Below are 11,777 nucleotides of genomic sequence, written 5' to 3'. Positions count from 1 at the left end.
GTGCTATTAATAGGATCAGAAGAAGAACTGGAGCACTTGTCTTCAGGTAGCTATACTGTAGGTGCAACTGTGGATGGTACATAATACACTAACTATAAATACTTCAAGATCCTGCCTTTGCTATTAATAAGATCAGAAGAAGCACACAAGCACTTGTCTTCAGGTAGCTATAGGTGCAACTGTGAAGGATACACAGTACCCTAACTGTAAATACTTCAAGAGCTTGCCTTTGCTATTAATAGGATCAGAAAAAGAACACAAGCACTTGTCTTCAGGTAGCTATAGGAGCAACTGTGCAGGGTACACAGTACACTAACTGTAAATACTTCAAGAGCCTGCCTGTGCTATTAATAGGATCAGAAGAAGAACTCAAGCACTTGTCTTCAGGTAGCTGTACTCTAGGTGCAACTGTGCAGGGTAAACAGTACACCACCTGTAAATACTTCAAGAGCCTGCTGTGCTATTAATAGGATCAGAAGAAGCACACAAGCACTTGTCTTCAGGTAGCTATAGGTGCAACTGTGCAGGGTATACAGTACACCAACTGTAAATACTTCTAGAGCCTGCCTGTGCTATTAATAGGATCAAAAGAAGAATGCAAGCACTTGTCTTCAGGTAGCTATACTATAGGTGCAACTGTGCAGGAAACACAGTACACTAACTGTAAATACTTTAAAAGCCTGCCTGTGCTATTAGTAGGATCAGAAGAAGCAGACAAGCACTTGTCTTCATGTAGTTATACTGTAGGGACAACTGTGCAGGGTACACAGTACACTAACTGTAAATACTTCAAGAGCCTGCCTGTGATATTAGTATGATCAGAAGAAGCACACAAGCACTTGTCTTCAGGTAGCTATACTGTAGGTGCAACTGTGCAGGGTACACAGTACACTAACTGTCAATACTTCAAGAGCCTGTCTGTGCTATTACTAGGATCAGAAGAAGCGCACAAGCACTTTTCTTGAGATAACTATAAGTGCAACTGTGCAGGGTACACAGTACACTAACTGTAAATACTTCAAGAGCCTGCCTGTGCTATTAATAGGATAAGAAGAAGCACACAAGCACTTGTCTTCGGGTAGCTATAGGTGCAACTGTGTAAGGTACACAGTAGACTAACTGTAAATACTTCAAGAGCCTGCCTGTGCTATTAATAGGATCAGAGGAAGAACACCAGCACTTGTCTTCAGGTAGCTATAGGTGCAACTGTGCAGGTGTCACGTACCTGGTAGGTGGAGCCCGGAATGCAGAGAACGGCCTCTCGTATGCCTCCGACTTAAGAACCCCTGAAGGTGTGAACAGGGACTCAAAAGTACAGAGGGGCACAAGTGCCTGACTGGAACACTGAAGTAGAAGGCAAGATCCTGTAGTCAGCAGGGAGGTGCACCGTAGTCCTATAGCAGGTTGCAGACAGCAGGGAGGTGCACTGTATACTGTAGCAGGGTGCAGGTAATAGGGAGGTGCACTGTAGTCCCGTAGCCGGATGAAGACAGCAGGGAGGTGCACTGTAGTCCTGTAGCAGGTTGCAGACAGCAGGGAGGTGCACTGTGGTACTGTAGCAGGATGCGGATAGCAGGGAGGTGCACTGTAGTCCTGTAGCAGGTTGCAGACAGCAGGGAGGTGCACTGTAGTACTGTAGCAGGGTGCAGGTAACAGGGAGGTGCACTGTAGTCCCGTAGCTGGATGAAGACAGCAGGGAGGTGCACTGTAGACATGTAGCAGGTTGCAGACAGCAGGGAGGTGCAGACAAGCCGGGTCAAGGTATTGGCGGGCAGATCAGGTAAAGAAGGGCAAACCAAGAGAATAGCCAGAGGCCAAGCCAAAATCGGGGTCGGAAGCAAGCAGGTAAGTCAGGAACAAGCCAAGTAGGTACTGGATATAGGAAAACTGGTAACAAGGTAGCAGGGGTTTCAGGAAACGCTGTAGACCGGACAGCAAGGCAGCATTGGAACAGTCATCTTTAAATAGCCTATCTTTGGCACCAAGTGGCGCTATTGGCGCTATTGCGCATGCACGTACGTACGTTAGCGATACTATCGCTATTGCGCGCGCGAGCGCCGGATGGCACTTCTATGCACAGGCATTCGTTTAACCCTCAATCTGCTGGGATAACTGCAAGAGGGCATTTCCTGACAGCAGGGTACACAGTAAACTATCTCTAAATACTTCAAGAGCCTGCCTGTGCTATTAATAGGATCAGAAGAAGAACTCAAGCACTTGTCTTCAGGGAGCTATAGATGTAACTGTGCAGGGTACACAGTACACTAACTGTAAATACTTCAAGAGCCTGCCTGTGCTATTAATAGGATCAGATGAAGCACACAAGCACTTGTCTTCAGGTAGCTATACTGTAGGTACAACTGTGCAGGGTACAAAGTTCACTAACTGTAAATACTTCAAGAGCCTGCCTATGCTAGTAATAGGATGAGAAGAAGAACACAAGCACTTGTCTTCAGGTAGCTATAGGTGCAACTGTGCAGGGTACTCAGTACACTAACTGTAAATACTTCAAGAGCCTGCCTGAGCAATTAATAGGTTTAGAAGAAGCACACAAGCACTTGTCTTCAGGTAGCTATACTGTAGGTGCAACTGTGCAGGGTACACAGTACACTAACTGTAAATACTTCAAGAGCTTGTCTGTGCTATTCATAGAATCAGAAGAAGCACACAAGCACTTGTCTTCAGGTAGCTATACTGTAGGTGCAACTGTGCAGGGTACACAGTACACTAACTGTAAATACTTCAAGAGTCTGTCTGTGCTATTGATAGAATCAGAAGAAGCACACAAGCACTTGTCTTCAGGTAGCTATAGGTGCAACTGTGCAGGGTACACAGCACACTAACTGTAAATACTTCAAGAGCCTGCCTGTGCTAATAATAGGATCAGAAGAAGAATGCAAGCACCTGTCTTCAGTTAGCTATACTCTAGGTGCAACTGTGCAGGATACACAGTACACTAACTGTAAATACTTCAAGAGCCTGCCTGTGCTATTAATAGGATCAGAAGAAGAACGCAAGCACTTGTCTTTAGGTAGCTATACTATAGGTGCAACTGTGGAGGATACACAGTACACTAACTGTAAATACTTCAAGAGCCTGCCTGTGCTATTAACAGGATCAGAAGAAGCACACAAGCACTTGTCTTCAGGTAGCTATACTATAGGTGCAACTGTGCAGGGTACACAGTACACTAACTGTAAATACTTCAAGAGCCTGTCTGTGCTATTAATAGGATCAGAAGAAGAACACAAGCACTTGTCTGCAATTAGCTATACTATAGGTGAAACTGTGCTGGATACACAGTACACTAACTGTAAATGCTTCAAGAGCCTGCCTGTGCTATTAATAGGATCAGAAGAAGAAAGCAAGCACTTGTCTTCAGTTAACTATACTATAGGTGCAACTGTGCAAGATACACAGTACACTAACTGTAAATACTTCAAGAGCCTGCCTGTGCTATTAATAGGATCAGAAGAAGAACGCAAGCACTTGTCTTCAGGTAGCTATACTATAGGTGCAACTGTGGAGGATACACAGTACACTAACTGTAAATATTTCAAGAGCCTACCTGTGCTATTAATAGGATCAGAAGAAGCACACAAGCACTTGTCTTCAGGTAGCTATAGGAGCAACTGTGCAGGGTACACAGTACACTAACTGTAAATACTTCAAGGGCCTGAATGTGCTATTAATAGGATCAGAAGAAGAAAACCAGCAGTTGTCTTCAGGTAGCTATACTACAGGTGCAACTGTGCAGGGTACACAGTACACTAACTGTAAATACTTCAAGAGCCTGCCTGTGCTATTAATAGGATCAGAAGAAGAACTCAAGAACTTGTCTTCAGGTAGCTATAGATTCAACTGTGCAGGGTACACAGTACACTAACTGTAAATACTTCAGGAGCCTGCCTGTGCTATTAATAGGATCAGAAGATGCACACAAGCACTTGTCTTCAGGTAGCTATACTGTAGGTGCAACTGTGCAGGGTACACAGTGCACTAACTGTAAATACTTCAAGAGCCTGTCTGTGCTATTGATAGAATCAAAAGAAGCACACAAGCACTTGTCTTCAGGTAGCTATAGGTGCAACTGTGCAGGGTACACAGTACACTAACTGTAAATACTTCAAGAGCCTGCCTGTACTATTAATAGGATCAGAAGAAAAACGCAAGCACTTGTCTTCAGGTAGCTATACTATAGGTGCAACTGTGGAGGATACACAGTACACTAACTGTAAATACTTCAAGAGCCTGCCTGTGCTATTAATAGGATCAGATGAAGCACACAAGCACTTGTCTTCAGTTCGCTAAACTATAGGTGCAACTGTGGAGGATACACAGTACACTAACTATAAATAAGTCAAGAGCCTGCCTGTTCTATTAATAGGATCAGAAGAAGCACACAAGCACTTGTCTTCAGGTAGCTATAGGTGCAACTGTGCAGGGTACTCAGTACACTTACTGTAAATACTTCAAGAGCCTGCCTGAGCTATTAATAGGATCAGAAGAAGCACACAAGCACTTGTCTTCAGGTAGCTATACTATAGGTGCAACTGTGGAGGATACACAGTACACTAACTGTAAATACTTCAAGAGCCTGCCTGTGCTATTAATAGAATCAGAAGAACAACACAAGCACTTGTCTTCAGTTAGCTATACTATAGGTGCAACTGTGCAGGATACACAGTACACTAACTGTAAATACTTCAAGAGCCTGCCTGTGCTATTAATAGGATCAGAAGAAGAACGCAAGCACTTGTCTTCAGGTAGCTATACTATAGGTGCAACTGTGGAGGATACACAGTACACTAACTGTAAATACTTCAAGAGCCTGCCTGAGCTATTAATAGGATCAGATGAAGCACACAAGCACTTGTCTTCAGGTAGCTATACTGTAGGTGCAACTGTGCAGGGTACACAGTACACTAACTGTAAATACTTCAAGAGCCTGCCTGTGCTATTAATAGGATCAGAAGAAGCACACAAGCTCTTGTCTTCAGGTAGCTATACTGTAGGTGCAACTGTGCAGGGTACACAGTACACTAACTGTAAATACTTCAAGAGCCTGTCTGTGCTATTGATAGGATTAGAAGAAGCACACAAGCACTTGTCTTCAGGTAACTATAGATACAACTGTGCAGGGTACACAGTACACTAACTGTAAATACTTCAAGAGCCTGCATGTGCCATTAATAGGATCAGAAGAACGCAAGCACTTGTGTTCAGTTAGCTATACTATAGGTGCAACTGTTCAGGATACACAGTACACTAACTGGTAAATACTTCAAGAGCCTGCCTGTGCTATTAATAGGATCAGAAGAAGAACACAAGCACTTGTCTTCAGGTAGCTATACTATAGGTGCAACTGTGGAGGATACACAGTACACTAACTGTAAATACTTCAAGAGCCTGCCTGTGCTATTAATAGGATCAGAAGAAGAACACAAGCACTTGTCTTCAGGTAGCTATAGGTGCAACTGTGCAGGGTACTCAGTACACTTACTGTAAATACTTCAAGAGCCTGCCTGAGCTATTAATAGGATCAGAAGAAGCACACAAGCACTTGTCTTCAGGTAGCTATACTGTAGGTGCAACTGTGGAGGATACACAGTACACTAACTGTAAATACTTCAAGAGCCTGCCTGTGCTATGAATAGGATCAGAAGAAGCACACAAGCACTTGTCTTCAGGTAGCTATAGGAGCAACTGTGCAGGGTACACAGTACCCTAACTGTAAATACTTCAAGGGCATGAATGTGCTATTAATAGGATCAGAAGAAAAACACCAGCACCTGTCTTCAGGTAGCTATATATAACGAGCCCCTTGCTCGCTCGGTTCCACTCTCCCGACACTCCTCTGCAGCTATTGAATTAGATTGCAACATCTGATGGTTCGGTCATCCAATGCTCCGGGACTAGAACTACAGCTCTGTGCCGTCCTAGTCCAGTTGTGATAGCTCAGAACAAACACCAGGCAGGCTGTATGTAAGTTCAAACAGAAATCTCTTTATTGACAAAATACAGGATTTTATACATTCAAAGTGGTGCAGGCATCCTGCTCATATTACTCTAACAATACAGCTGTAACCTAATTAACCTAATTAACATGAGCTAATTAACTAATCCCTTTAGACAGCCTAGATGACCCAGACATGACCGTTAGGCCAGACTGGCCGTCTTGTAGTTCAGAAAGTCCAATCAACATTATCACAATCAACATAGACTCTTCTTCACACAATAGCAGAGTTAATTAACACAAATAACAATGGGGATCTAATGACTCTTAGATCCCATAGTAGACTTATTTACAATACACATTTTAGCAGACAATAGACTGACAGGTGTTGGAATTTACATCAGCATCTCCTAACAGTATCTGTCCCAGCATTATGAATCAGCCACTATTCCAATATGGCAAATCCAGGGTCCCCAGACATACAGCTCACAAAGAGCACCTTTCCCCCAAATGCAAGGGCCCCCGATCGATCGGCAAGAAGCTAGCATACAGTCCCCTCCAAAAGTCTCTTTCCCGGCCAGGTCTGTCAAACTATACTATAGGTGCAACTATGCAGGGTACACAGCACACAAGCACTTGTCTTCAGGTAGCTGTACTCTAGGTGCAACTGTGCAGGGTAAACAGTACACCACATGTAAATACTTCAAGAGCCTGCTGTGCTATTAATAGGATGAGAAGAAGAACTCAAGCACTTGTCTTCAGGTAGCTATAGATGTAACTGTGCAGGGTACACAGTACACTAACTGTAAATACTTCAGGAGCCTGCCTGTGCTATTAATAGGATCAGATGAAGCACACAAGCACTTGTCTTTAGGTAGCTATAGGTGCAACTGTGCAGGGTACTCAGTCCACTAACTGTAAATACTTCAAGAGCTTGCCTGAGCAATTAATAAGATCAGAAGAAGCACACAAGCACTTGTCTTCAGGTAGTTATACTGTAGGTGCAACTGTGCAGGGTACACAGTACACTAACTGTAAATACTTCAAGATCCTGCCTTTGCTATTAATAAGATCAGAAGAAGCACACAATCACTTGTCTTCAGGTAGCTATAGGTGCAACTGTGAAGGGTACACAGTACACTAACTGTAAATACTTCAAGAGCCTGCCTGTGCTATTAATAGGGTCAGAAGAAGCACACAAGCACTTGTCTTCAGGTAGCTATACTGTAGGTGCAACTGTGGATGGTACACAGTACACTAACTGTAAATACTTCAAGAGCCTGCCTGTGCTATTAATAGGATCAGAAGAAGACCACAAGCACTTGTCTTCAGGTAGCTATACTGTAGGTGCAACTGTGGAGGGTTCACAGTACACTAACTGTAAATACTTCAAGAGCTTGCCTGTGCTATTAATAGGATCAGAAGAACAACACAAGCACTTGTCTTCAGGTAGCTATAGGTGCAACTGTGCAGGGTACACAGTACACTAACTGTAAATACTTCAAGAGCCTGCCTGTGCTATTATTATGATCAGAAGAAGCAAACAAGCACTTGTCTTCAGGTAGCTATAGGAGCAACTGTGCAGGGTACATAGTACACTAACTGTAAATACTTCAAGAGCCTGCCTGTGCTAATAATAGGATCAGAAGAAGAACACCAGCACTTGTCTTCAGATAGCTATACTATAGGTGCAACTGTGCAGGGTACACAGTACACTAACTGTAAAAACTTCAAGAGCCTGCCTGTGCTATTAATAGGATCAGAAGAAGAACTGGAGCACTTGTCTTCAGGTAGCTATACTGTAGGTGCAACTGTGGATGGTACATAATACACTAACTATAAATACTTCAAGATCCTGCCTTTGCTATTAATAAGATCAGAAGAAGCACACAAGCACTTGTCTTCAGGTAGCTATAGGTGCAACTGTGAAGGATACACAGTACCCTAACTGTAAATACTTCAAGAGCTTGCCTTTGCTATTAATAGGATCAGAAAAAGAACACAAGCACTTGTCTTCAGGTAGCTATAGGAGCAACTGTGCAGGGTACACAGTACACTAACTGTAAATACTTCAAGAGCCTGCCTGTGCTATTAATAGGATCAGAAGAAGAACTCAAGCACTTGTCTTCAAGTAGCTATAGATGCAACTGTGCAGAGTACACAGTACACTAACTGTAAATACTTTAAGAGCCTACCTGTGCTATTAATAGGATCAGAAGAAGCACACAAGCACTTGTCTTCAGGTAGCTATACTGTAGGTCCAACTGTGCAGGGTACACAGTACACTAACTGTAAATACTTCAAGAGCCTGTCTGTGCTATTAATAGGATCAGAAGAAGCACACAAGCACTTGTCTTCAGGTAGCTATACTGTAGGTGCAACTGTGCAGGGTACACAGTACACTAACTGTAAATACTTCAAGAGCCTGTCTGTGCTATTAATAGGATCAGAAGAAGAACACAAGCACTTGTCTTCAGTTAGCTATACTATAGGTGCAACTGTGCAGGATACACAGTACACTAACTGTAAATACTTCAAGAGCCTGTCTGTGCTATTAATAGGATCAGAAGAAGAACACAAGCACTTGTCTTCAGTTAGCTATACTATAGGTGCAACTGTGCAGGATACACAGTACACTAACTGTAAATACTTCAAGAGCCTGCCTGTGCTATTAATAGGATCAGAAGAAGAATGCACAGCACTTGTCTTCGGTTAGCTATACTATAGGTGCAACTGTGGTGGATACACAGTACACTAACTGTAAATATATCAAGAGCCTGCTTGTGCTATTAATAGGATCAGATGAAGCACACAAGCACTTGTCTTCAGGTAGCTATACTGTAGGTACAACTGTGCAGGGTACACAGTACACTAACTGTAAATACTTCAAGAGCCTGCCTGTGCTATTAATAGGATCAGAAAAAGAACACAAGCACTTGTCTTCAGGTAGCTATAGGTGCAACTGTGTAGGGTACTCAGTCCACTAACTGTAAATACTTCAAAAGCTTGCCTGAGCAATTAATAAGATCAGAAGAAGCACACAAGCACTTGTCTTCATTTAGCTATACTGTAGGTGCAACTGTGCATGGTACACAGTACACTAACTGTAAATACTTCAAGATCCTGCCTTTGCTATTAATAAGATCAGAAGAAGCACACAATCACTTGTCTTCAGGTAGCTATAGGTGCAACTGTGAAGGGTATACAGTACACTAACTGTAAATACTTCAAGAGCCTGTCTGTGCTATTAATAGGATCAGAAGAAGAACACAAGCACTTGTCTTCAGTTAGCTATACTATAGGTGCAACTGTGCAGGATACACAGTACACTAACTGTAAATACTTCAAGAACCTGCCTGTGCTATTAATAGGATCAGAAGAAGAATGCAAGCACTTGTCTTCGGTTAGCTATACTATAGGTGCAACTGTGGTGGATACACAGTACACTAACTGTAAATATATCAAGAGCCTGCTTGTGCTATTAATAGGATCAGATGAAGCACACAAGCACTTGTCTTCAGGTAGCTATACTGTAGGTACAACTGTGCAGGGTACACAGTACACTAACTGTAAATACTTCAAGAGCCTGCCTGTGCTATTAATAGGATCAGAAAAAGAACACAAGCACTTGTCTTCAGGTAGCTATAGGTGCAACTGTGTAGGGTACTCAGTCCACTAACTGTAAATACTTCAAAAGCTTGCCTGAGCAATTAATAAGATCAGAAGAAGCACACAAGCACTTGTCTTCATTTAGCTATACTGTAGGTGCAACTGTGCATGGTACACAGTACACTAACTGTAAATACTTCAAGATCCTGCCTTTGCTATTAATAAGATCAGAAGAAGCACACAATCACTTGTCTTCAGGTAGCTATAGGTGCAACTGTGCAGGGTATACAGTACACTAACTGTAAATACTTCAAGAGCCTGCCTGTGCTATTAATAGGGTCAGAAGAAGCACACAAGCACTTGTCTTCAGGTAGCTATACTGTAGGTGCAACTGTGGATGGTACACAGTACACTAACTGTAAATACTTCAAGAGCCTGCCTGTGCTATTAATAGGATCAGAAGAAGAACACAAGCACTTGTCTTCAGGTAACTATACTGTAGGGGTAACTGTGGAGGGTACACAGTACACTAACTGTAAATACTTCAAGAGCTTGCCTGTGCTATTAATAGGATCAGAAGAACAACACAAGCACTTGTCTTCAGGTAGCTATAGGTGCAACTGTGCAGGGTACACAGTACACTAACTGTAAATACTTCAAGAGCCTTCCTGTGCTATTATTATGATCAGAAGAAGCAAACAAGCACTTGTCTTCAGGTAGCTATAGGAGCAACTGTGCAGGGTACACAGTAAACTAACTGTAAATACTTCAAGAGCCTGCCTGTGCTAATAATAGGATCAGAAGAAGAACACCAGCACTTGTCTTCAGATAGCTATACTATAGGTGCAACTGTGCAGGGTACACAGTACACTAACTGTAAAAACTTCAAGAGCCTGCCTGTGCTATTAATAGGATCAGAAGAAGAACTGGAGCACTTGCCTTCAGGTAGCTATACTGTAGGTGCAACTGTGGATGGTACATAGCACACTAACTATAAATACTTCAAGATCCTGCCTTTGCTATTAATAAGATCAGAAGAAGCACACAAGCAATTGTCTTCAGGTAGCTATAGGTGCAACTGTGAAGGGTACAAAGTACACTAACTGTAAATACTTCAAAAACCTGTCTGTGCTATTAATAGGATCAGAAGAAGAACACAAGCACTTGTCTTCAGGTAGCTATAGGTGCAACTGTGAAGGGTACACAGTACCCTAACTGTAAATACTTCAAGAGCTTGCCTGTGCTATTAATAGGATCAGAAAAAGAACACACGCACTTGTCTTCAGGTAGCTATAGGATCAACTGTGCAGGGTACACAGTACACTAACTGTAAATACTTCAAGCACCTGCCTGTGCTTTTAATAGGATCAGAAGAAGAACACCAGCACTTGTCTTTAGGTAGCTATACTATAGGTACAACTGTGCAGGGTATACAGTACACTAACTGTAAATACTTCAAGAGCCTGCTTGTCCAATTAATAGGATCAGAAGAACAACTCAAGCACTTGTCTTCAAGTAGCTATAGATGCAACAGTGCAGAGTACACAGTACACTAACTGTAAATACTTCAAGAGCCTACCTGTGCTATTAATAGGATCAGAAGAAGCACACAAGCACTTGTCTTCAGGTAGCTATACTGTAGGTCCAACTGTGCAGGGTACACAGTACACTAACGGTAAATACTTCAAGAGCCTGTCTGTGCTATTAATAGGATCAGAAGAAGCACACAAGCACTTGTATTCAGGTAGCTATACTGTAGGTGCAACTGTGCAGGGTACACAGTACACTAACTGTAAATACTTCAAGAGCCTGTCTGTGCTATTAATAGGATCAGAAGAAGAACTCAAGCACTTGTCTTCAGTTAGCTATACTATAGTTGCAACTGTGCAGGATACACAGTACACTAACTGTAAATACTTCAAGAGCCTGCCTGTGCTATTAATAGGATCAGAAGAAGAATGCAAGCACTTGTCTTCGGTTAGCTATACTATAGGTGCAACTGTGGTGGATACACAGTACACTAACTGTAAATACTTCAAGAGCCTGCCTGTGCTATTAATAGGATCAGATGAAGCACACAAGCACTTGTCTTCAGGTAGCTATACTGTAGGTACAACTGTGCAGGGTACACGGTACACTAACTGTAAATACTTCAAGAGCCTGCCTGTGCTATTAATAGGATCAGAAGAAGAACGCAAGCACTTGTCTTCAG

Source organism: Aquarana catesbeiana, linkage group LG02 (assembly GCF_042186555.1).
Source record: "Aquarana catesbeiana isolate 2022-GZ linkage group LG02, ASM4218655v1, whole genome shotgun sequence".
Lineage (NCBI taxonomy): Eukaryota > Metazoa > Chordata > Amphibia > Anura > Ranidae > Aquarana > Aquarana catesbeiana.
This window is presented reverse-complemented; position numbering follows the sequence as displayed.